This window comes from Mus caroli, chromosome 7 (assembly GCF_900094665.2).
Source record: "Mus caroli chromosome 7, CAROLI_EIJ_v1.1, whole genome shotgun sequence".
Lineage (NCBI taxonomy): Eukaryota > Metazoa > Chordata > Mammalia > Rodentia > Muridae > Mus > Mus caroli.
In genome coordinates, this window is record NC_034576.1 from 126,679,225 (window position 1) to 126,701,225 (window position 22,001).

Below are 22,001 nucleotides of genomic sequence, written 5' to 3' on the forward strand. Positions count from 1 at the left end.
TTTTAGTTGTAACTCTGTTACAATATCTCTTTCATTTCTAAATATTTCACACACCACACACACACACACACACACACACACACAGAGGGAGAGAGGGAGAGAGAGAGAGGCAGGCACATACATGCTTATATTACACTTCTCTCTCATTTAAAAGCCTGTCATGTGTTTAAGGAATCGAAAATGCTATGTACCCTGATTTGACTATAACACATTAAAAAACATATATTAAATTCTCATTCTGTGCTTCATAAATATGTATAATTAAAAAGAAAGCCTTGTTAGCAAGTACTTATAAATAAAACATAAAATGAAGAAAAACTATTTTAAAAAATTTGTAAAGATGTATCACCAACATCATACACGGGATGGTATTGAAAGTTCCTCTCTTCCATGATTTTAGTGTCCTATAGATTATTTCATCCAGCAGCCCCATGGTTAGGCATGGGCATTGCCTTGTTTGTTTGTTTGTTTGGTTTTCTTTTTTTGGTATCTCATTGCCAAAAGGCAGGTGAGATATGAGTCATTGGAAACAAGACTCAGCAAAGGGCTACCACGTGGCTATAAGCTTTCATGCATCTCAAGAACAGCAATGTTCCCACCTCACTGTGGCCTCAGCCTCAGATTTTATGAGGGAACCCGGGTGCTATTCCTTAGAATTGGTCTGTTTTCGTCCCTTAGAACCATCCTCCACACAAAGCCATAAACAGCAAGGCAAGGGACAGGTGTCCTAGAGTTCAGTCAACCCTGGTCCAGACAGGACGCTGAAATCTCACACACATGTTCTCAATTCTCTCTGCTCTGCAGGCCAGAGGATAGGGATGGATCAAATCCCACTGGTGTTCCCTGGACTTTTTCTCAGTAGCTCTAACTGCTACCTGAGCAGTGGATTTTGACTTTTGTGTAATCCTTTCCTCCTCTCCATCAGAAGTGGCCTCTTCACAGCTGAAAAGCTCTTTAAGCTTCTTCTCATTCTTAGAAATATGATAGAGAAAAAGTAAAATAAAATAAATAAAAGAATGAAAAAAAAAGAAATATGATAGATCAGGATTTTTGTTTTTGTTGTTGTTGTTGTTGATTTTTGTTTTTTATTGAAAAGTGGCTCAGGCTTGGAAGAAGGCTGCTTGGTAGTCAAGGTACTTCCAATACGAAGAGGGCAGAAGAAGTTCAGATTGGAGAACTCACAGAAAATGCCTTTGGGTAACAAATAGCCTGTAATTACAGCCTCAGAAGGTGGAGACAGGGAGTCCTGGGAGCAAGCTGGAGAGCAGCACTAGCTACGTTTGCCAAGTAAGGGTTTGTCTGAAGATCCTGCCCCAAAGAATAATATATTGACAAGCAGTTGAGGGAGATTCCGGCCATCAACTTCAGGTCTCCACATGCACGTGCATGTGTGTGCATGCTTGTGCATCATTAGCATACATGTGAACACACCACACCCATCACACACATAAGTATAAAAGACAATAAAAATATAAAAGACCTTTGAATTTTTTTAGTTCAAGCTAATATCAATCATCTTTCTCTTAACCTAACATTTTTTTGAGAGTTTCATACATACATGAGTATCTTAGTTAGGGTTTCTATTCCTGCACAAACATCATGACCAAGAAGCAAGTTGAGGAGGAAAGGGTTTATTCGGCTTACACTTCCATACTGCTGTTCATCACCAAAGGAAGTCAGGACTGGAACTCAAGCAGGTCAGGAAGCAGGAGCTGATGCAGAGGCCATGGAGGGATGTTCTTTACTGGCTTGCTTTCCCTGGCTTGCTCAGCCTGCTCTCTTATAGAACCAAGACTTCCAGCCCAGAGATAGCACCACCCACAAGGGGATCCCCCCCCTTGATCACTAATTGAGAAAATGCCTTACAGCTGGATCTTGTACAGGCATTTCCCCAACTGAAGCTCCTTTCTCTGGGATAACTCCAGCTGTGTCAAGTTGACACAAAACTAGTCAGTACACATGAGTATTATATTTATATCACTTCCATCCCTTCCTCTCTCACATCCAACTCATTGCGTGTCCCATTCACATACCTTCTCAAACACACAACTTCTTCAATTACTATTGTTTTTTTTATATACATTTGTGTATATAAATATGTACATGTAAACAACCTACTGCATGCATTTAGTGTTGCTCATCTGTTCACATGTTTAGTGCTGACCACATAGAGTAAGGTAACCTAACAAGGGGCATATCCTTGGAGAAAAGAGATTCTCTGTCATTTCAGCCATTGCTCAAAGCTCCTCATCTATAAGTAGGACCTTGTGGAAATCCCCGCACCTATGTTGGCATGCCAACTGCTGCTTTCATGACGCAGGTCTTGTAGAGGACACCATATTATTGAGGTTCCTTGTCATGTGTAGAAGACAGCAGGTAGCAGTTGATATTCTAGTCCTCTGCTTCTTACACTCTTTCTGCTCCCTCTTCTATGATGGCCCCTGAGCTTTTGGTACAGGGATTGCAATGCAGATGTACCAACTAGGATTTGGCAGTGCATTGTCATGTGCTCTCTGCCTTGTAACCAATTGTGGATCTCTGCAGTCGTCTCTGTCTGTTCCCAGATAAGCTCTGATTAGTGGTGAGAGCTACACTTACCAGCGTTTATAAGGATAAGTATTAGGAACACATTTATAAATTATATTGTTTTAGGAAAGTGACAACTGTAGGTTCTCCTGTAAGGCCTGTGACCTCTTTTCTGGGTAGTTGGCTAGATTTAGTACATACGACGCCTTTGTCTAGATGAGGGTTTCTGGAAGGTGGTTCTTTAGGTTTTTCTGAGGCCTTAATAAACAATACTGTATTCATGCCTTTTCCTTGATCTTAAAAACCTGAGGCCATATTTTAATGGCATTCCCTGAGGTTTGACTATTTTCTCTCAGGGTTTTATTTACTTCAAGAGTCTTTTTACTTGAAAGAGAGACTTGAAATAAAACACCTTTCCTGAACCTCAAGTTCATGTTTGACATCTGAAAAAAAATCAAATATAAATTCTGCTTGAATATTTACACATTTCCCTCTTTATGCTTTCCTCCACTCCATATTTTAATATAGGGAAAATCCAATTAATAAATTCAGTATTCTTGAAATGTTAACAGTTCAAGAGTTATTCAGTCTGATTTTCCACTCCCCATCTTAGGTAAAGTGACCACATGTTGCTATGTCTAGCACACATTTCTTTTTTCTCAAAACTCCAACAGTCGTTTCCCTACTGCCCTTCACGCTTCTGGGAGCAGTTCCCTTGATGACAGTCATCATCTGCTTGCGGTACACAACACAAAACCATATCACAGTGACTCTTCTCCGCTGGGCATGGAAGTTGGTGCCCAAACTGCATTACTCTAAGAGGTGATGGTGGTGGCAGAAGATCTTTGAAGACTTGATTATCCAGCTTTCCTCAACTGTGATCTAGTGAAGGAAACACCTGACAGGGCAAACCCAGACTAAGCAAAGGAGCACACACCAGTCCTTCCGAAAAGAGGGTCAAGTCCATGATGCCACAGAACACGTGGAATGAAAGCATGACTGCAGCCATCTTCAGAGACATAGCTGTATCATTATACTCACTTTACCAGTCCTCAGCTCTGTTTATAAACAACCCCTCCCCCTTGGGATCCACTGATTCTTATCTTCATTTTTGTAGATGAGCAAACAGAGGCACAGATAAACTAATCAACACAGGTTGAGCATCTCTCATTCAACACTCTGAAATCCAAATGATCCCTAATGCAAAGCATTTGAACGCTGGCATGGTGCCAGGAGTAGAAAACTTAGTCCTGATTTCCAGATGGATTTCAGCTAAAATGCAGGTGTACTAAAGGAAAAAAAGTCTAATACTGCATTTCCTTCAGGCTATGTGTATATGGCATCTATGAAACAAACGAACAAAAATATGTTCTAACTGGGAAAATACGTTTTCACTAGATATCAAATGCTAAAACTGCAAATACTTAAAAAACTGAAAAGAAGATCAAAGTCAGTACTTCTAGTCCCAAGAACCTAGGATAAGGCATGCTTAACCTGTATCCTGAAGGTTACAATCATATATGTCACACAACTGAAACTCAACCTCACGGCAGTTGGTTTCTGAATCTCCTTGCTCAATGTCTGTTCAGACAAAAGCATATCATTTCTAAGTGGCCAGACCTCTCTCTGCATGAGTAACCCATCTTACAGAGAACACATCTCTTGCCATACCACATTCATTCATTCATTCGTTCCCTGAGTATTTACTGAAAGACTGCTAACTACAGGACACTGTTTTGAATGTTGGAAATGTCATGGTGAACAATTCAAAAAAATTATTCCAGTGTTCAAACCGCCTATAATATAGACTGTAAAAACAGCAATTATGAATTTGAAATAATTACTATTATCATTTCCTTATGTATTCAAAGAAGCAGTAAACTGCACCAATGGGGGCAGTTTCAAAGATTTAGTGATTCAGGATTTGGCACAGGGTCCAAGAAATTTAAATATTTAACATTTAACATCATATTTCCGAGATTGATCAAATGCCATGCCCTTTCTGCACAGCAGCTCTTGCCTCTCGGAACCTCCAGGTATCACCAATCACAGATAGAGCAGGGGCTGTCTGGCTTGAGTGTCCTTGATGACGGACAGAAAGAAATGTACCCATTCTGTGGCTCACTGGCTCTTCACACCAAAGGGGAGGTCCCGTTTGCATCCCTGTTTTCTTGTGAATGAAGGTCCTAATTCTTCCCGATTTTCCTCAGTTCCCGTTCCCTGTGATTGTGCTACAAGGGAAATTTAAATAAATTCAGAAATCTATAAAAGGTTCCTGGTGGAGGTGACACTTCAAAAGCACAGGAAACTTCACAACTTTGATGGCCATCTTTGAAAAACGGCCACACCAATTGCTTTCTCTAGTGCCTATTTTTGTACCTGTGGCCAACAGGAAAAGGCCTCATTGCCTGGTCCAGTGATCAGAGGCCTGTCTGAACAGACTTGCAGCAGGACAATAAGTGACTCATTCAAACTCTTGGAACTTGGTTTCATCTTCTGTAAGATAGTGGACAGGAAATCTCAAAGATCACTGGGTTTGTCTTTAAGCACGTGGTAGCAGCCACTAATTAGTGGGGGGTCAGCATAGAAGAAGGCTGGTAGAGAGAGAAAGGCTTTCCTCTTTACTGGGAACTGCAGAAATGGTGGTTCATCAGACCTCAGTTGAATAAACCTACACATTCTAAATGTCCCACAGGATGGCTGTGGTTCATGCCCTCCTCCTGGGAGATGTTCTGTGACCTTTTGGAGTATCTCCCTCAGTAGGCATCTTTGCATATGTGGAATGTTTTACCATGTCAGACAGTTCATGCCAACAATGTATCCGACAGTGAATCATCTTTGTGTATGCTTGGTCCTTGGACCACACTAGAGTAGTGCCACACTACGTCTGGCATGATATCTGGAGACTACGTCGCTGAGGCCTGCCATATTGGTATCCCAGGCCTATGAGTGAATTCCATAAAGTCCCTCAGTGCTGAGGCTTGGTTGAATTTCCTTGGTTGGGTGCATTTCTCATGAATCGGTACCTGGAAAACTAACTGCTCTCTACGTGACTCCACCAAAATGCACCATATAAATCTTCAGGGAGTGGCTTCCTGCCCTCTGATCTAGGCTAACTGGAGTGCTTATGCCTTCACCTTTCTCTAACTGATGACTGTGAGCAGAGGGGGCTTTCTTAGTAGTATGAGGGTAATCTTGGGGTTTCCTGGCAGACAGGAGGAGCTTTCTTTGTGATGTCTGACCTAGCCTGAGCTTCAAGAGGACTGTGATGGAGCTTCTATGCTCAGAAGCTAGATTTCGGGAAACAGATGCAAAGTAGCCAGCCAGAGTTTGAGTGGCAACTGCTGAGAAACCAATGCTGTTTGTACCAGTGTTGGCACCGAGAAGACACACCACCCACATCCAGGCACTCATGGCACTCAGGCATTTAATTTTTATTTTTTGACAGAAAGAAACTCTAGATATGAGAGAGGGCAGAGAGACATATGCATAATACCAGAATCAACCCAGCATACCCGCTTTCCAGCACCACTTGCTGAATTATAGATGGGTTCCTTCTGAGCACTGACAAGAATGCTCGGAGGGAAGCAAGTACCCCCTCACAGGCCGGAGCAGCAAAATAGGCCGAGCCTCAAATCTGATTTGAGACTTCTGATTTCCTTCCATATTTTATATTAAAAATATGTGAAGAATAAAGCTTATCGGTGTGCGCGGATATGGGATGGTTTCCAATATAGGCTGTGGGGAGATTAGAAACAAGATGAAGAAAAAAGAAACAGAGGGTGGCATTGTGTAAAGCAAAGAAAATGAACACCTATATACACATGATGCAATCACTTTTTATATGAGATATTCACATAACGCTTTGTGTTCCCTCTCTTTCGTTATGAATATATACTTGCATCATATTTATCTTTCTCTGCCCTTGTTTCTCTCTCTGTTTGTGTGTCTCTCTCTCTCTTCCTCTCTCTCTCCCTCACAGACACACAAACACACAGACACACACACAGACACACACACCTAAGTATCAAAAGAAATGGTTGCTGTGAACATGTATTGCAAGGTAAGTCCTTCAAGAACACACAGACTCATAAAACCAATAGAATATATTTATTTGATGACACAATGGCCAGCAGGCTATGTCGGTGTGTACCCCAAGTCTCATTGTTCTTTGCTTCTTATGTACAAAAACCACATCCTGATTGACACATATCTGTTAGCAAGAACAGTCACTGAGAATTGAAATTTCAGAAGCCAAAAATCAAGGTTAGTGCCTTTAGGGACTTTCCAGGATCCTGGAACTATTTAATAGGTCTTTGATGGATTGGGTCTTTATTCTGGCATGTGTTGGGGCCTACCTGCTGGGTTTTAGGGTCACAATGGTGCCTCTAACATGGAGTCAGTTGTGCTAAAGTCTTGGGGTCTGATACATGAGATACACTGATACATGAGAAGCTTCTGGGAGGGGAGATGAGAAGCATGTATGCTTTAGATGCGGGGCAATACTGTTACAAAGCATCCTAGGCTAAGAAGCTTAAAACAGGCAGGCACATCTTAAAGTGAATTGGCACAGCCATACCATACTGGGTCCTAAGGAGAGTTCTCTCCTGGCTTTGCTCAACTCCCAGAAACTTCAGTTCACATTCTTCTCTGGAGGGTCCCAATTTTCTTCTCTGGAGAGCCTGCATTTTTCCCACTGGGGCTGAAGACTGCATCCCTTTACCTTGTTCCAATCCTAATTCTGCCCCTGAGGTCCTCCTCCCTCCTATAGGGACCCTGTGACTACCTGGACTTTACATCTCTGTGTGCAAGTCAGTTACAGCAGGATGATCCTGTTGTCCCTGTCACACTGCACTGCCACAGGCTTCAGGCTTGAAGATGTAGACCTCCTCGAGACAATTACTCTGTCTTAGAAAATCGCTGTCACTGGGCATGCCTGTCATCTCAAAATGTTTTACCATGTATAAAATGGTAAGATCTAAAACTGTACTTATATTTGATGGGGCAACTCCTACCGTTAGTTAATTTTTGAACTGTTTCTTTACCGTTTTGGAATCAAACCCAGGTCCTTGTGAATGATCTGCTTCTGATCTACATCTCTAGAGCTCAACAGCTATTCATGTGTGTGTGTGTGTGTGTGTGTGTGTGTGTGTGTGTGCTGCTTTCCTTTGTTCTCAGAAGCAGTTGTATTTCTTATTTATTGTGATTCTGTATTTTTAAGAGGGATGCACAAGCACTGAGTATAGGATGAAGCTGGGGCACACTTCTGTAATGTTTTCTATCTTGGGGGAGACTTCTTTCTGTTCTCTTAGGTCAGTCAATTGTCATGGTAAATACATGGTAGATACAGTTACAAGCTACACAGGGCCTCAGACTGGTACTTACTTGTCTACCTCTGACCCAGGGGAAGCAGGCAATTACAGAGGCTCAGTTCCTTCATTGCTTCTATTTCCAAGCTGTGGGTCCTTCACGATGCAGCTGGATCCTGGGAAGGGCAGCAGGCAGTAGAAGAGATATGCCTAGTGTCTCTTGCCAGGAACATATTGTATATCTTCCAGGATGGCATCATTTTCTGACTGTATATTTATGCCAGAGCTAGTGCTCCAAGGAAATACCATGATCAACCAAAGCATGATTTTCCTAGGAACAACAGGGGCATGAGGCTGTCAGTCAATCTGATAGAGGGACCTCCCCTGGCTCTTTTCTGAGGAGCTCATGGCCATGAGGGAGGAAAGCATCCATGATGCACATGTTTCTAGTTCACCCCCTTCCCTTGGGACTTAGATGATTCATCCTAGTGTCTCCCATCAGGCCCTGGGCTGAGGCTCCTTTAGGGAGAGAAGGGTTTCTAAGATATTAAAGGGATGCTATTATGGCAATTACCCTTGAGCTGGCACCAAGCATGGAGACTTTCAGGAGATGTTTTTTCCTCTTATCTGACTGTACGTTTGGGATGCTTAAACATCCCAAATATATCAAACACCCATTCAACCCATAAGCAACTCAGGTCAGTGAATCTCAGACAAGAGAAATCACAGGAGAGAGGTGAAGGAGCAAATAAAACAGATACCCAAGACACACAGTTTCCAAAGAACAGGCCTGCCCTGGACGAAGAAGCACTGGGAGATGCCATCCTCTGTGGATACAGCCAGATCCTTTAGGTCAGTCACATATACATTTATTTGTTTTTGCACAAAATTTCTCTAACATATCCCAGGCAGGTTTTAAACTCCATATCTTTGTGCCTTGGCCTCCCTACTGCTTACATACAGACACTTGCCACCACACCCAGCTATCTTCTGTCATTTGTATTTATAGTCTACAGACTTGGGGCTGCATACTAGAAAAGACCTTTCAGAATAGAATGAGTTTGCCCTGCCCCACCCTTCACTTTCTCAGTAGTCAGACATCGTTCTTGCAGAGTCCAGGGAAATGTGGTATAGCTTGGAACATATGGACCTTAGTCTATATAGAAGAAAGATGCACAAGCAGTCACCTGTAATCACAGCACTCAGTGAGCAGGAAAATAATGAGTTCAGGGGAACCAGGGTTGGATAAGGCAAACCCTGGCTCACCACCCTCCCCCCCCCCCCCCCCCCCCGTACACAGAGCAATAGAAAGCTGCTGGTTTATAGAATTGATTTTCATGGGAATTTTTTCCTTCCACGGCCATGCAGCAAGTATTTAACTAGAACCACAACTACAGCGGCAGGAAAAGCAAGTCTTAAATTGTCTTGTAGCTCAGTAGACCAACTGCATAAAGTCCCGGAGACTCACCGGAGAAGCCTGGGAGGAAACTAGACACCTGTGACTGTGTCGAGATTCTCGGGAACCTGAGGAGTTTTCCTCCTCAATGAAACAATGTCTCATTCTCCTGTTGGAAGAAAAAGGGGGAAAACTGAATCCAGACATTCAAAATAATTTTCAAGAGACATAATTATATCCTTCTTTTTAATGGTACATAAAGGGGGTTCCCCTATCTAACACACCCACAAGACCTCAGCATAAAATAAATAAATTTAGTATTGTCCACATGCCTCTCTGGCATTTAAAAGCCCTTCTTGGGGAAAAGAATTTATTAAATATTGAAATCAGTTCAATGTCTCTTGTTGGAGCCTGTGCTTTAATAGGCTTGTTAAATTTAGATTATGGTAAATAAAAGAGAGAATAAGATGAGTATTTCTCCCACTCAGAGATCCTGAATGCCACAGGATAACTGGATATTGCTAAAGAAATTTACCAGTCTTGATTCACCCCTGTGTGGGAGGAAGAGAAGAATACTTCAAGACAACATCGGACAACTCTGTTCTGCAGGTCACACAGCCTGTCTCCTCCCCAGAAAGAGCAACAAAGCCTTTCTTCTCTTTCCGTTTGTCTTAGTTAAGGTTTTACTGCTGTGAACAGACACCATGACCAAGGCAACTCTTATAGGGATAACATTTAACTGGGGCTGGCTTACAGGTTCTGAGGTCCAGTCCATTATCATCAAGGCAGGAACATGGCAGCATCCAGGCAGGCATGGTGCTGAAGGAGCTAAGAGTTCTACATCTTTATCTGACTGCTGCTAGCAGAAGACTGACTTTCAGGCAGCTAGGACTAGGATCTTAAAGCCCACATTCACAGTGACACACCTACTCCAACAAGGCCACACCTACACCAACAGGGTTACACCCTCTAACAGTGCCACTCCCTGGGCCAAGCATAGACAAACTATCATACCTTTCATAGTCCATCTCATTTCTGACTTGTATTATAAATATACATATATTAATTAATATATTATGTATAACATATATAGTATACTATATAGGCTATATAGTATATATAACACATATATACTGTATATACTACATATTATGTATAAACTATATATTATGTATATATAACAGACATATAGGATATATAGTATATGTATGCAATAAATTAATAATATGGAATATATTACTAATAGCATGGTTCCAAGCACTGTACCCAGTTAACTCTGAATACTTGCAGTGCTCTATGAGGCGCTATTACAACTATTATCATCACTGTCATTGTTTTAATCATTATGGTTATTATTGCTGCCTATAGATGAGAAAAGTGAGACACAGAGAAGCTAAGCAAAGTATCCAAGGCCACACAGTGAAAGACAAAGCAAGGATTCAAACTCAGGAATCCGGATGTATTTTGTATCTGTCTAGCTGCCAGAATACATAGTATCTTCTATAAAACTAGGTACTTTCCATAAAAAGCTAAAGTATGCTCTTATCCCCAGCCCAATTCCTGAGCCTCTCCTTCTCATGCCCTAAGTTAACCATTACAACCATCTTGGGAAATAATTTTCACACATATGAAAATAAATAGAATCACCATGTTTCTGAGCCTGGTGCCATCATTCTCAATCATTCCTATAGCTACATTTTCATTGAAAAGCAGCCCCTTGTGGCTATATAACACCCCATTCAGCTTTATGTAGGGTTTCCCATATTGATAGACAGGTTGCTTTTGATATTTCACTAAATTAAACAGCACTGAAGCATATGGGCAGGTCTGTCTCAAGGGCAGACCGCAAAGGCAGGAGCTCAGGAGCCCTTTATCCTTTAACAGGTAGCTCCAGCTTACATTCTTTGCAGTGGTTCATGGAGATGAAGGCTTCTTCAGTCTCTTCATCACTTCCATTCTATAGGGTGAGTTTCAATGACTTCTTGTTTCCAGCCCCTTTGTTGATTGATTGTTTGATTGGTTCATTCATTCATTCATTGATATAGGGTCTCAGGATACAGCCCAAACTGGCCTCACACTCAAAGCAATCCCTGTCTCAGCTCCCAGTCTGTAGAGTGCTAAGATTTCAGTCACAGTCTACTGCTACAGAATTCTCACCTTTAACTTTTCGGCTTTTTGTTCTCCACCCACAGAATGCTGTCGGGATGCAGAGAGCAGGAAGAGTTTGCTTCTGGGCAGAGGAAAGCAGACCCTCAAAGGTAAGGGTAGGTGATGGGTGAAGGGCCCACAGTCCTGACCTGCATTTGAAGCTGGCTGACTTATCTAAAGCTCGTAGCTTCTCTAGGGGTGAAGCACACCTGTGTGGATGTTTGACTTATATAGGGAGGCTCTATGGACTACCAGAAAGCCTTGGCTGAGTAGTGCTGTGTCATGGCTCAGAGTTGTCTGCTAATGAGTTCCAGGCAGTGCAGACTGTCTGGTCTCCACCTAGTTTCTTTTATCAAGGTCCAGCTCAGTGACCTCCTATTCCATTCTGACTCATTGCCCTTTACCACCACACTTGGCTCCCATCACTTTAATAACCAAACATTAAAAAAACAACAACAAAAAAAAACAACCAAACAAACAAACAAACAGAGGCTGCCAATCTTCTGGGTAAAACCTGAGAATGCTTTTCTCTGCTCTGCTGTTCAGCTTGGCCCTTGACCACTCGATCTACTTTTGCTGCATGTTTAGCCCATTCAGAGTGATTCAAGGCTAAATTTAGTGGTTTCCTTGATTCTTAGACAAATATAGTAAAATAGAATGTTAATGGACTTTTTACTTTGAGATGTGGCAAAGCTATTAGGATTTCTAATATTCTCCAACCCTCAAATGCTATGTGCCTATTTATAGGAAAATTCAAAGGCCTGTGACTGGAGAGGGTGGTCTCCAATCACAGTACCCAGCTCTTAATTCCACAAATAGTTGGTGAGGAGGTGCCAAGTTTTGGTATGGCAATAAGTACAAGAGATACGGACATGTCACCACACACATGCTGTTCTGTTCCCCACAGAACTTCAGATCGGTGACTGCCTGCTTCATTGAATCAAGTGTCTACTTTTTAATATTTTTTTTCCTGTGGCTCATATATTTCCTAAGATCTCTACCCCAATTTGTTGGCTGGCCTTTGCAAAGCTGCCCACTTCTGCCTGTCCAGGCTGGTTACTGCTTCAAACATCCACCCCTGCCATGAGATCTCTACAGGGTGTGCATGAATATTTTGGAAACACAATCAATATCTGCATTTACTACAACTGGCCTGGTTCTGTTAAAATACTTCAGAACAGAGGGTGCTAGACCTTGCAAATACACATCTGCTATTCTCCCCGAGGGATTTCATGGGTCACCCCCATGTCTGCATTTCTTAAGGGCACAGCCTAACTGATTTTGTTGAGGACTGTCTAGGGACAGAAATTGCATATTCCTCCAGTGTGTAGGGAAAATTTACTCACACACTGAGAAACAGAAATTATGTGTCATAATTTAAGGATTTATGTATTTGGTTTTTTTCCTTGACATAGAGCTTCTATAACACTTAGGATTCCCTGAGTGACAAGAACATTATTTAGTCTACCAAGCCTGAGACTGTGGTAACAATGGTTATTATGGTGGGCACATGTAGATTCAGGATGGAGGCTGGTTGCCAGAGCAACCAACCATGTAGAAAGAGGGCTGGGCATTTCTGCCTTGTTTCTGTTCTATGGGGAGGGTGGAGACTGAGTTGGTCATCAGTCTGATGTTATTCTTAGTAGGCAAGTTGTGGAATCAGCATGGGTATCATCAGCATGTAAAAGGATGAAGAGGATGTGGTGTGATTTAACTGTAAAGAAAGAAACTATGGGCCAATAGCCACTTATCAGTGACTATATACCATGTATGTTCTTTTGTGATTGGGTTACCTCAGAAGCTCGGAATACCCAAGATACAATTCACAGACCAAATGAAGCTCAAGAAGAAGGAAGACCAAATATGGATACATCAGTCTTTCTTAGAAGGGGAAACAAAATACCCATGGGAAGAGATACAGAGACAAAGTATAGAGCAGAGACTGAAGGAAAGACCATCTAGAGATTGCCCCTACCAGGGGATCCATCCCATCTACAGTCATCAAACCCAGACACTATTGTGGATGCCAGCAAGTGCTTACTGACAGGAGCCTGATATAGCTGTCTCCTGAGAGGATCTGCCAATGCCTGGCAAATACGGAGGTGGATGCTCTCAGCCAACCATTGGACTGAACACAGGGTCCCAAACAAAGGAGCTAGAGAAAGTACCCAAGGAGCTGAAGGAACTTGCAGCCCCATAGGAGGAACAACAATATAAACTAACCAATACCCCCAGAGCTCCCAGGGACCACACTACCAATCAAAGAATACACATGGAGGTACCCAGGCTCCAGCTGCATATATAACAGAGGATGGCCTTGACGGACATTAATGGAAGGAGAGGCCCTTGGTCCTGTGAAGGCTCGATGCCCCAGTGTAGTAGGATGCCAGGGCAGGGAAGCAGGAGTGGGTGAGTTGGTGAGCAGTAGGAGGGGGGATGGGATGGGGGTTTTCAGGGGGAAACCAAGAAAGGGGATAACATTTGAAATGTAAATAAAGAAAATATCTAATAAAAAAAGAATGAAACTATGTCATTTGCAGGCACATGGATGTAACTTAAGATAATTATGTTGAATGCAATGAGCTAGACTTGAAAAGACAATATCACATATTTTCTCTATATGTAAAATCTACACTGAAAAAGGTAATATGCAATAAAAGGGGACCATTTCAGGGGAAAAGAGCAAGGGGTAGGCATGAAAGAATAGTGGGTAAATATGATCAAATCTATGATATACATATATGAATATCATAATGAAGCCTGTCACTTTGCATAAATAAAGTATACTTAAGATTTTTAAAAATCATTAGCAAACAGTGATTTCTCCAATCATTCCAGTATAGTGAACCATCCATGAAAACATTTAAACAAAGTGATTCCGGGCCTTTGAGGTTGGTGTTGAGGGATGTGAAAACTCTTCTACCCCATTCATATCCTGCGTTTTGTGTCCTTTCCATTGACTGTTTAAAACTAAACTTTATGTGACAAATTGCACTGTGTCTTCTTTATGACTTGGCAACAGTGAACAAAGCAGTTCCTAGAACAAATGATCTGAACTAATGAAGGTGAACATGGTTGCTCAGAAGTACTGGGACTGCAGACTCTCTTGGACATGGAGTTCAGCTTGTAAGCAAAATCCTCCTGACTTTGTGATGGCTTCTCATGATGCCAGAATTCAATTTAATTGGTGGTTTCTCCTTTGAGGTCAGAGAACTAGAGACATGGAAAATTGATCAGTGTCAGATATCCCAAGAGAGCCTGAGGGATAGTTTTCCTCTGATCCAGGAAGTGGAGAAGGTGCCTCTTGTGATGATAAGCCCAGGGTCCCTCTCCTGCAGTGCCTTATCTGCCTGTGGAGGTGTCACTCTGGTCTCCCTTCATCAGCCTGTAGAGTCATGACCAAAGACCCAGGAAAGGTGCTGATACTCTGAACTGCCATTTGGTGAGCAACATCTTTGCCTTCATTTCAGGTCCAGGATTTGTATCTTCCAGCAGCATCCAGTGAGCTATAGAATCACAGCTGGATCCAGAGCAGAGGATCCCTCAGCCTTGGCTTTGTAAGAACTGGGAGCTCGTAGTCCTGTGGGTAGTGATGTTTGTGCATGGGATGGACTTTAACAGCACCTTCAGCAGTCCTGATCCTGTATGAGAGAGGCCAGCAGCACACAGCTCTGGGTATTGCTGATGCCTTCAGGAGCAGAACAACCCCTGGCTGAGAAGATTGCTCTAGTGAGAATAAGCATTTTTGTTCTTATTAATAACTAATGAGGTGTCATATGCTGGTTTTATTATGCTAAAATTATCATGAATCTTTTAAAAAATGTCCCATACTCATAGTGCTAACTGATTACATAGCGACCGGCTGCTCATGTGAGATAAAGAGGTGCATCTTGGGGAGCACGCTCTGGAGGAGCACACTGAACTTCTCAGATGCTGTCAAGACAGGCTAGGGAAATGTCTCTTCTCACTATAGAAGACAATAGCCTGGCAAGGCACATTTGGTTCAGCCATCTAGTCCTTATAGCAGGATGGGAAACACTCCGACGAGGTATATTCTTGCTCACTTCTGGTTTTCACGGTTTCAATTTTAGATTTAGATCAAGTTCCATGTCCTCATGGGAACTGTCTGTGTCATCTGAAAAATGCTAACAGCATCAGTAAAGCCACATTTAATTTTAAGGAAAAGAGCATTTAAATCTACAAACTCAGTTCGAGTAAAACCTAAACTGGTTCACATAATAGAAAACAGAGTGGTGCCCCTTCAGGCATAGCTGGATCCAGGAGCTGTGTGGTGTGACAAAATTTAATTTTACCTCTGTCTTTTAGTTTTCATATTGCATGGAGCCTGGTAGTGTCAGGCTCAATGACAGAGACTCTCCCTCAGAGTGGAGTATGCTCAGCAGTCCCTGCTTACATGCTATCATCTTCAGATAATAGAAATCTGCCTGTGTCCCAGCAGCAGTCACCCTTCGGTGTTTTGTTTTGTTTTGTTTTGTTTTACCTCTTTTGTTTTCCATTCTATTTGAGTGACAAGGCTATGTACATGGCCACCTTTAAAGCATCTTTGTTGCATTTTTTGGCTAGAGTCTACTTTATGTGCTAATTCCTGAATCTGGCTCAGAAAGTCAGAAGGGAGAAAGTTCCTCAAACTGCTGCTACTGAAAAAAAAAAGTATAATTATTTCTAGAGAGACAAAAAACCAACATGAGTTATACAGACAGACCTTCCTATAACAGATTTATAGAAAAGTCACTAGACTTAAATGTGTTAATCAGATGTGTTGGATTACTATAACAAAATGCTTGAGGCAATTGACTTATAAAGAAAAAAGAAGTTTGCTTGGGCTCACTATTGTGGAGGTCCCAGTCCAAGGTATCCCATGTGGATCCCTGGCAATGGCAGTAATGTCGTAGTGGAAGGATTCCACAGAGCACATTGCTTTTATAATGAATCAGAAAGCAAAGTGAGACTAGAAGGGGCATGCCTTCTCTTTGATGGTAATGATTCAGTCACCTAGCAGCATTCTGCCAGACCCCACCTCTAAAGGTTTCGTTTCTTTCTAGTGATGTTTTTAGGGGTGTTCAATGGAACATTCGGGCTTCTTGGAAGCATTCATCAGCAAACAAGCTTCCTATTGTAAATGAAGGAAACAGAGCCTAGGAATCTTGAGATCACCAGCAGTTCTCATCAAAACCAGACATGATCAAAGCCTTACTTTGACATGGCATCCAAGTTTCCACGGTGTAGCTAGAGATATGCCCATAATCCTGGACCAAATCAAAAGTCCTGGGATCAATTTGTTCCGTAATCAATGTGAGTGTGTTTACTTTGAAATTTTACTTGCTTAAAAAATAACCTGAGGTGCCTGTAAAAACATATTGATTCCCTAGTTACTATCTCCTTGATTAAAATTTACAATGCCTCCAATTTGGCCAAGGAAACTGATATCCTTATTACTGAGCAAGTTTGTAGAAGTTGCTGATGCCACTAATTCAAAGCCCTAGCTGAATTTTAACATCTACTGGAAGCAGGAGGGATTTGGAATGTTCCACTGTTTCCAGATGGTTCTAACGAACAGCCAGGTTTGAGAATCAATGCATTAAATAGCACCTGGGACCTTGGTATCAATAGAGAAGCCAATGTCTGATTCTACCTTAACAAGCTTGTGTGTCTAGTCTATCTGCATCCTGTGTGAGTCTAACACACAAAAATTTGAAAAGCACTGCTAAACAGTGGCAAGAACACTATCTGAACACATTCTAGAAATATGGCATATTAGGTCCAACTCTTGACTATTTAATCTGGATCTGCACTGTATCAACATTTCCAATAATTTGTGCACACCAAAGTTTGAGAACCTCATTCAGAAACTCATTTGAAGACCAACAGAGTCAATTAACCTGGTCCCTTGGAAGCTCTCAGAGATGGAACCACTAACCAAGGGTCATGAATGGGCTCAAGCGAGGCTTTGACATATAGGGTTGTCTTGTCAGGCCACAAGAGAGGATATGCCTAACCCCAAAGAGACTTGATGCAGCAGGGTTGGGGGATACACAGAAGGTCCCTACCTTCTCAGAGGAGAAGGTGAGGAGGGGTTGGGAGAGGGACTTTGTGAGGGGGTGACTAGGAGGGAGAACAGCATTCATGATGTAACAGACAGACAGATTGATTGATTGATTGATCGATTGATAGGTGGACAGACAGACAGACAGATAAATGTAAAAAGTAGCCATTGGGCTAATGATAAGGTCCACTGGGTAAGGCTGCTTGATGCTCACACCTAATAGCCAACATTTAGTCCCAAGAACTCGTGTAAAGATGGAAGGAGAGAACAACTTACAAAATTTCCCTTTGACCTCCATATACCATGTATGGAGTACACCATGGCACATGCATGTGCATGCCCACACACATCACATCACACAAATAATAAATAAAAATACATAATTTTTAAAATAGTTCATTCCCACTAGCCACTCCATGATACTCTGATTAACTGGGTGGCAATCTCTTCACCATCAATTTTATTTTTTTAATATTGTTTTCCTTTTTGAAAATTTAATTATAATATAAATAGATTATTTTCCAGTTTCCTTCCCTCCCCTCCCACTTACTACCACCCACCTCCTTTCTTTCAAATTTATGGCCTCTTTTTCTTAATGTCATTACATACTAGTATGCATATATACATATTCCTAAATACATCTGCAGATATTTCCAATATCCAGGCAGAGTTGAAAGTACCTCATAAAACGGGTGCAGCTTAAATGTCAGCTGCAGCACTTACCAGTAACATTAGTCACCTTGTCTGTAACACAGAACAGACCCACAGCACTGTGTCCAGACATTTCCTACACCTGGGGCTTTGCTGCATCCCCAGTATTCAGTCTTAGAGACTGGGAAACACTTGTTTGTATGCTCAAGTTCAAACACCTGTTGCCAAACAGAGTCCAGAAAATCAGGAGCTAAGCTCACTTTATTAGTAGTAGTAGTAATAGTAGTATTGTTATTTATTTATTATTAATCATTCTCATTGTCCTTATTACTTTAGACATGGCAAAGAGGATTATAATTTCCTTCTGGGATCAGGCTTGCTCCTTTCTCTAATACCATGGAGTCCTTGAAAGGAGCCTGGGTAGACGGTCTACCCCTTTGGATCCTGCTGCTGTTTAAGCAACAACTTTTGCTCCCATTCAAAAGTTAAATGGTGTTTTATGCAACAGTGAGTTTTGTTATGGGCTGAGAGGGAGATGCTGTCCTTCCTCCAACTCTTTTGGAGTCCTTTGCCTCATTAGGTGTTCAAACAATGAACCCACCACAGCAGACTAATAGGCAAAAGGAGCTCTTGCCTTCCTGCTACGTTGTCAACAGGCCTGCTGGATGTGCATGCATTTCTGACCTAATCAGCTGCCATCGGTCTCTTTATTGAGCTCCCTTGGAGCATCGGAGCAAGCTATATTTCACAATCTCACAGCTTAAATCAGTTTTCCTTTCAGAGAAAAGAGCCTAAGGATAAAAAAAGAATGTTGGACAAGGCTTGTGTATGCAAGACCCTTTTTGATGATGGCAAGTTTGTTTGCACAATCTGTGTTCTTTGCTTGAAGTCAGACCACAGGTTCCCTCAATAGGGCCAGAGAGATGTTCATGAGAATGTGTGTATCTAAATTCTAACTAGGACCTCAGGTCAGTCAGCATGCAGTTGTTCAACTGCAGAGCTTACAGGAGGGAGGCTTCTCCAAACATTTTGAGAATGGAAATGGTAGCTTATGGGTGTTTTGCTCTGGCTCCAACTCTGGGCAATATTGGCTTCCAGCGTTTTGTAATTATTTCTTATAAAAATTTTGTTTTGATCAGCATAAGATGTTTGTATACACAGCTCCTGTTTACATTGCATAATGATTAGCTCTGGATAATTAGTATGTATATCCAGCAGCTTAAACTTTGATCATGTCTTTGTGATGAGTTCATTCAAATTCTCTATTTTACTGTAGTTTCAGTGTGTGTGTGTGTGTGTGTGTGTGTATGTGTGTCAGAGAGAGAGAGGCAGACAGACAGACACAGAGAGACACAGACACAAAGATAGAGAAACAGAGAGAGTACACATGTGTAAATAAGTGTGTGCTCTTCAGAAGTAGACATCAGGACTCTTTCTCAAGCTCTCCCCTGCCTCCCCTGCTCCTTATTTTGGAAACAGGGCTCTCTCTCTCTCTCTCTCTCTCTCTCTCTCTCTCTCTCTCTCTCTCTCTTTCTTTCTCAATCTGAACTTATAGTTTTACTGATTGCTAGCTGTCCTGTCAGCTGTCTCCATAGATCCACCCAGATCCACCTGTCTCCTCATCTCCCAATGATGGGGTTATAGACATATGCACCGTGCTGACCTTTGATATGCCCGGGATCCAAACTCAAGTCTGCATTCTTGTACGGCAAGCACTTTACCAACGAAGCCATCTCCCAGGCCACTTCTAACTAATTTGATATATATATTGCATCACTGTTCCTTGCATGCACTCAATTGCACTACAGAACACTGGTGGTCACTCCTCATATCAAACACTAACATTGTTCCTATTGCCTGACTCCCCGGCCCCTCTACCCTGTGCATGGACGTGTCTTCATTTGACTTAACTACAGCTTTTTTTCTAAAGCAGTGATGACTTCAGTTGTTGTCTGAAAACCTAAGGAAATTGGACTGCATATGGACAGAACATATGGAATTATCTCTAAGGATTTCAGGTGTGCTTCCCAGTCAACATTCTTCAGTTTCTGTCATCTGCCAAGCTTACCTCCTGAGTTTGTCTTCCTGATAACCAAGTTACTGAAGCAGATACTTGCTTCCTATATGCACAAACCTTGTTAAAACCCAAGAGAACTTCTCTTCCCCAACACTAAAACAGTCCTGAACCTCTCACTGACTGTTCTAACTTACTTAACCTGCCTAATCCCGAAACTAATCATGTCTAGGAGGAATATAGTATATATTAATCAATCCAAGAGCAAAGTTATATTTGTCCAATGAGCTCTTTCTTAATAAGAACATTGATGTTGGGAAGAATGCCAACATTTTACCATGTAGTTCCTTCTTTCTAGCCAAGCATTAATATATATATGTATATATATATATATATATATATATATATATAATATATTTTAAATGAGAGAAACTATGAGTCAGTATAAGTTTTAATTCCTAAACCAGTTCAATGTGGGATTTGCAGACAGCTAAAATATTTCTTAAAATGAGGCACATGAGGCACATGGAGACCCCACTGGTTTCCAGAGAACTGTGCAAATTTGGCACAATGCTGTTGTAAAATGTTATAGCTTGAACCATAAAATTATATAATTATAAAGAGGAAGGCAGTTCCTATGTTCTAGAAAAGACAACAAAGAAAAAGGAAGAGGAAGAAGAGAAGAAAAGAACAGCATGAGAAGAAAAAAAGAAGGAGGAGGAGAAAGGAAGAGAAGGAAAGAAAAAAAGAAGAGAAAGGGGCAAAAACAGGGAAAAGAAAAGGAAAGGAAAGGAAGGAAGGAGGGAAGGAAGGAAGGAAGGAAGGAAGGAAGGAAGGAAGGAAGAAGGGAGGGAGGGAAAGAGAGAGGGAGGGAGGGAGGAAGGAAGGAAGGAAGAAGGGAGGAAGGGAAAGAGAGAGGGAGGGAGGGAGGGAGGGAGGGAGGAAGGAAGGAAGGAAGGAAGGAAGGAAGGAAGGAAGGAAGGATGGATGGCAAGAGAAAGGGAGACCGTAGCCCCATTTTTATTCCAATCCTTTACCCTCAGGATTTCATTGTCACTTGCTTTATCAAAGACTCAACTCCTTTATCTAATCACCAATGTTTTGATCTTTGTGCTCACGTCCTGAATCCATTCTTTTACTCTTACTTGTAGGAAACTGATGCTGTAGACTGTGTAGTTTGAAATGCTTCATATTCAGTAAGTGAACAGCCCAGAGGTCAGTGGGCATGGTACAAATAGGAGGGTCATATCACTAAGATGTCTTTGTGTCATTCTCTGAGTCACTTACCCTGACAGCACATTCCTGCTGCAGCCACAGCCAGTGAAGAGCATCTCTCTCTGACATACTCTGGACTTCTGCTTTCCTAGTTTCCTCTATTCCTTCTTGAGACCCTTGCATGTTCTGCATCCGCTATGATGGCTTTAGCACTGCATCTTGGTAGCACTGTGTATACACACCCCTTCAGTGTGCCATGTGTTTCTGGCCAGAACTCTGGGTGTGCTCCTCTTTTATTCGACATCTTTATCTCTGATTCCATAAATCACTCCTGAGGGCATGTATGTATGTATGTATGTATGTAGTATGTATGTATGTAGCTAAAATAAACACCCTGGAGGAAAAGTCACACTGAGACTTAACATTTTTCCATGTGCAATATCTATCACTTAACCAAAAATTCCTAGGTTCAGAAGGCCTGAAACTAAACAGAACCACAATGGAAGTATACAAGATGATTAACGTTCTGGAAGTAGACATGGGATTTTAAATAGTTCTGGCTAGTCTGGTCAACCAAATTAATAAAAGGGTAAGGAATTTTAATAGGATCCCTGGAATCTAATTTTTAAAAGTACTTTCAAAAGGGCTTTCAAATCTGCTGTGTGTGGAGGTAAACAG

At 41.8% G+C, this 22,001-nt stretch overlaps 1 long non-coding RNA gene across 1 annotated transcript in view; it reads right to left on the reverse strand.

Moving 5' to 3' along the window:
- Window positions 1-6,619: 6,619 nt before the first annotated feature.
- Window positions 6,620-22,001, reverse strand: part of LOC110297302 — a 78,914-nt gene continuing 63,532 nt past the window's right edge. Inside the window, exons 2-4 of the long non-coding RNA XR_002378268.1 lie at window positions 9,304-9,400; window positions 7,912-8,166; window positions 6,620-6,739 (exon numbers count right to left, since the gene is read on the reverse strand). This is a non-coding gene — a long non-coding RNA (uncharacterized LOC110297302). The remainder of the gene's footprint in view (window positions 6,740-7,911; window positions 8,167-9,303; window positions 9,401-22,001) is intronic.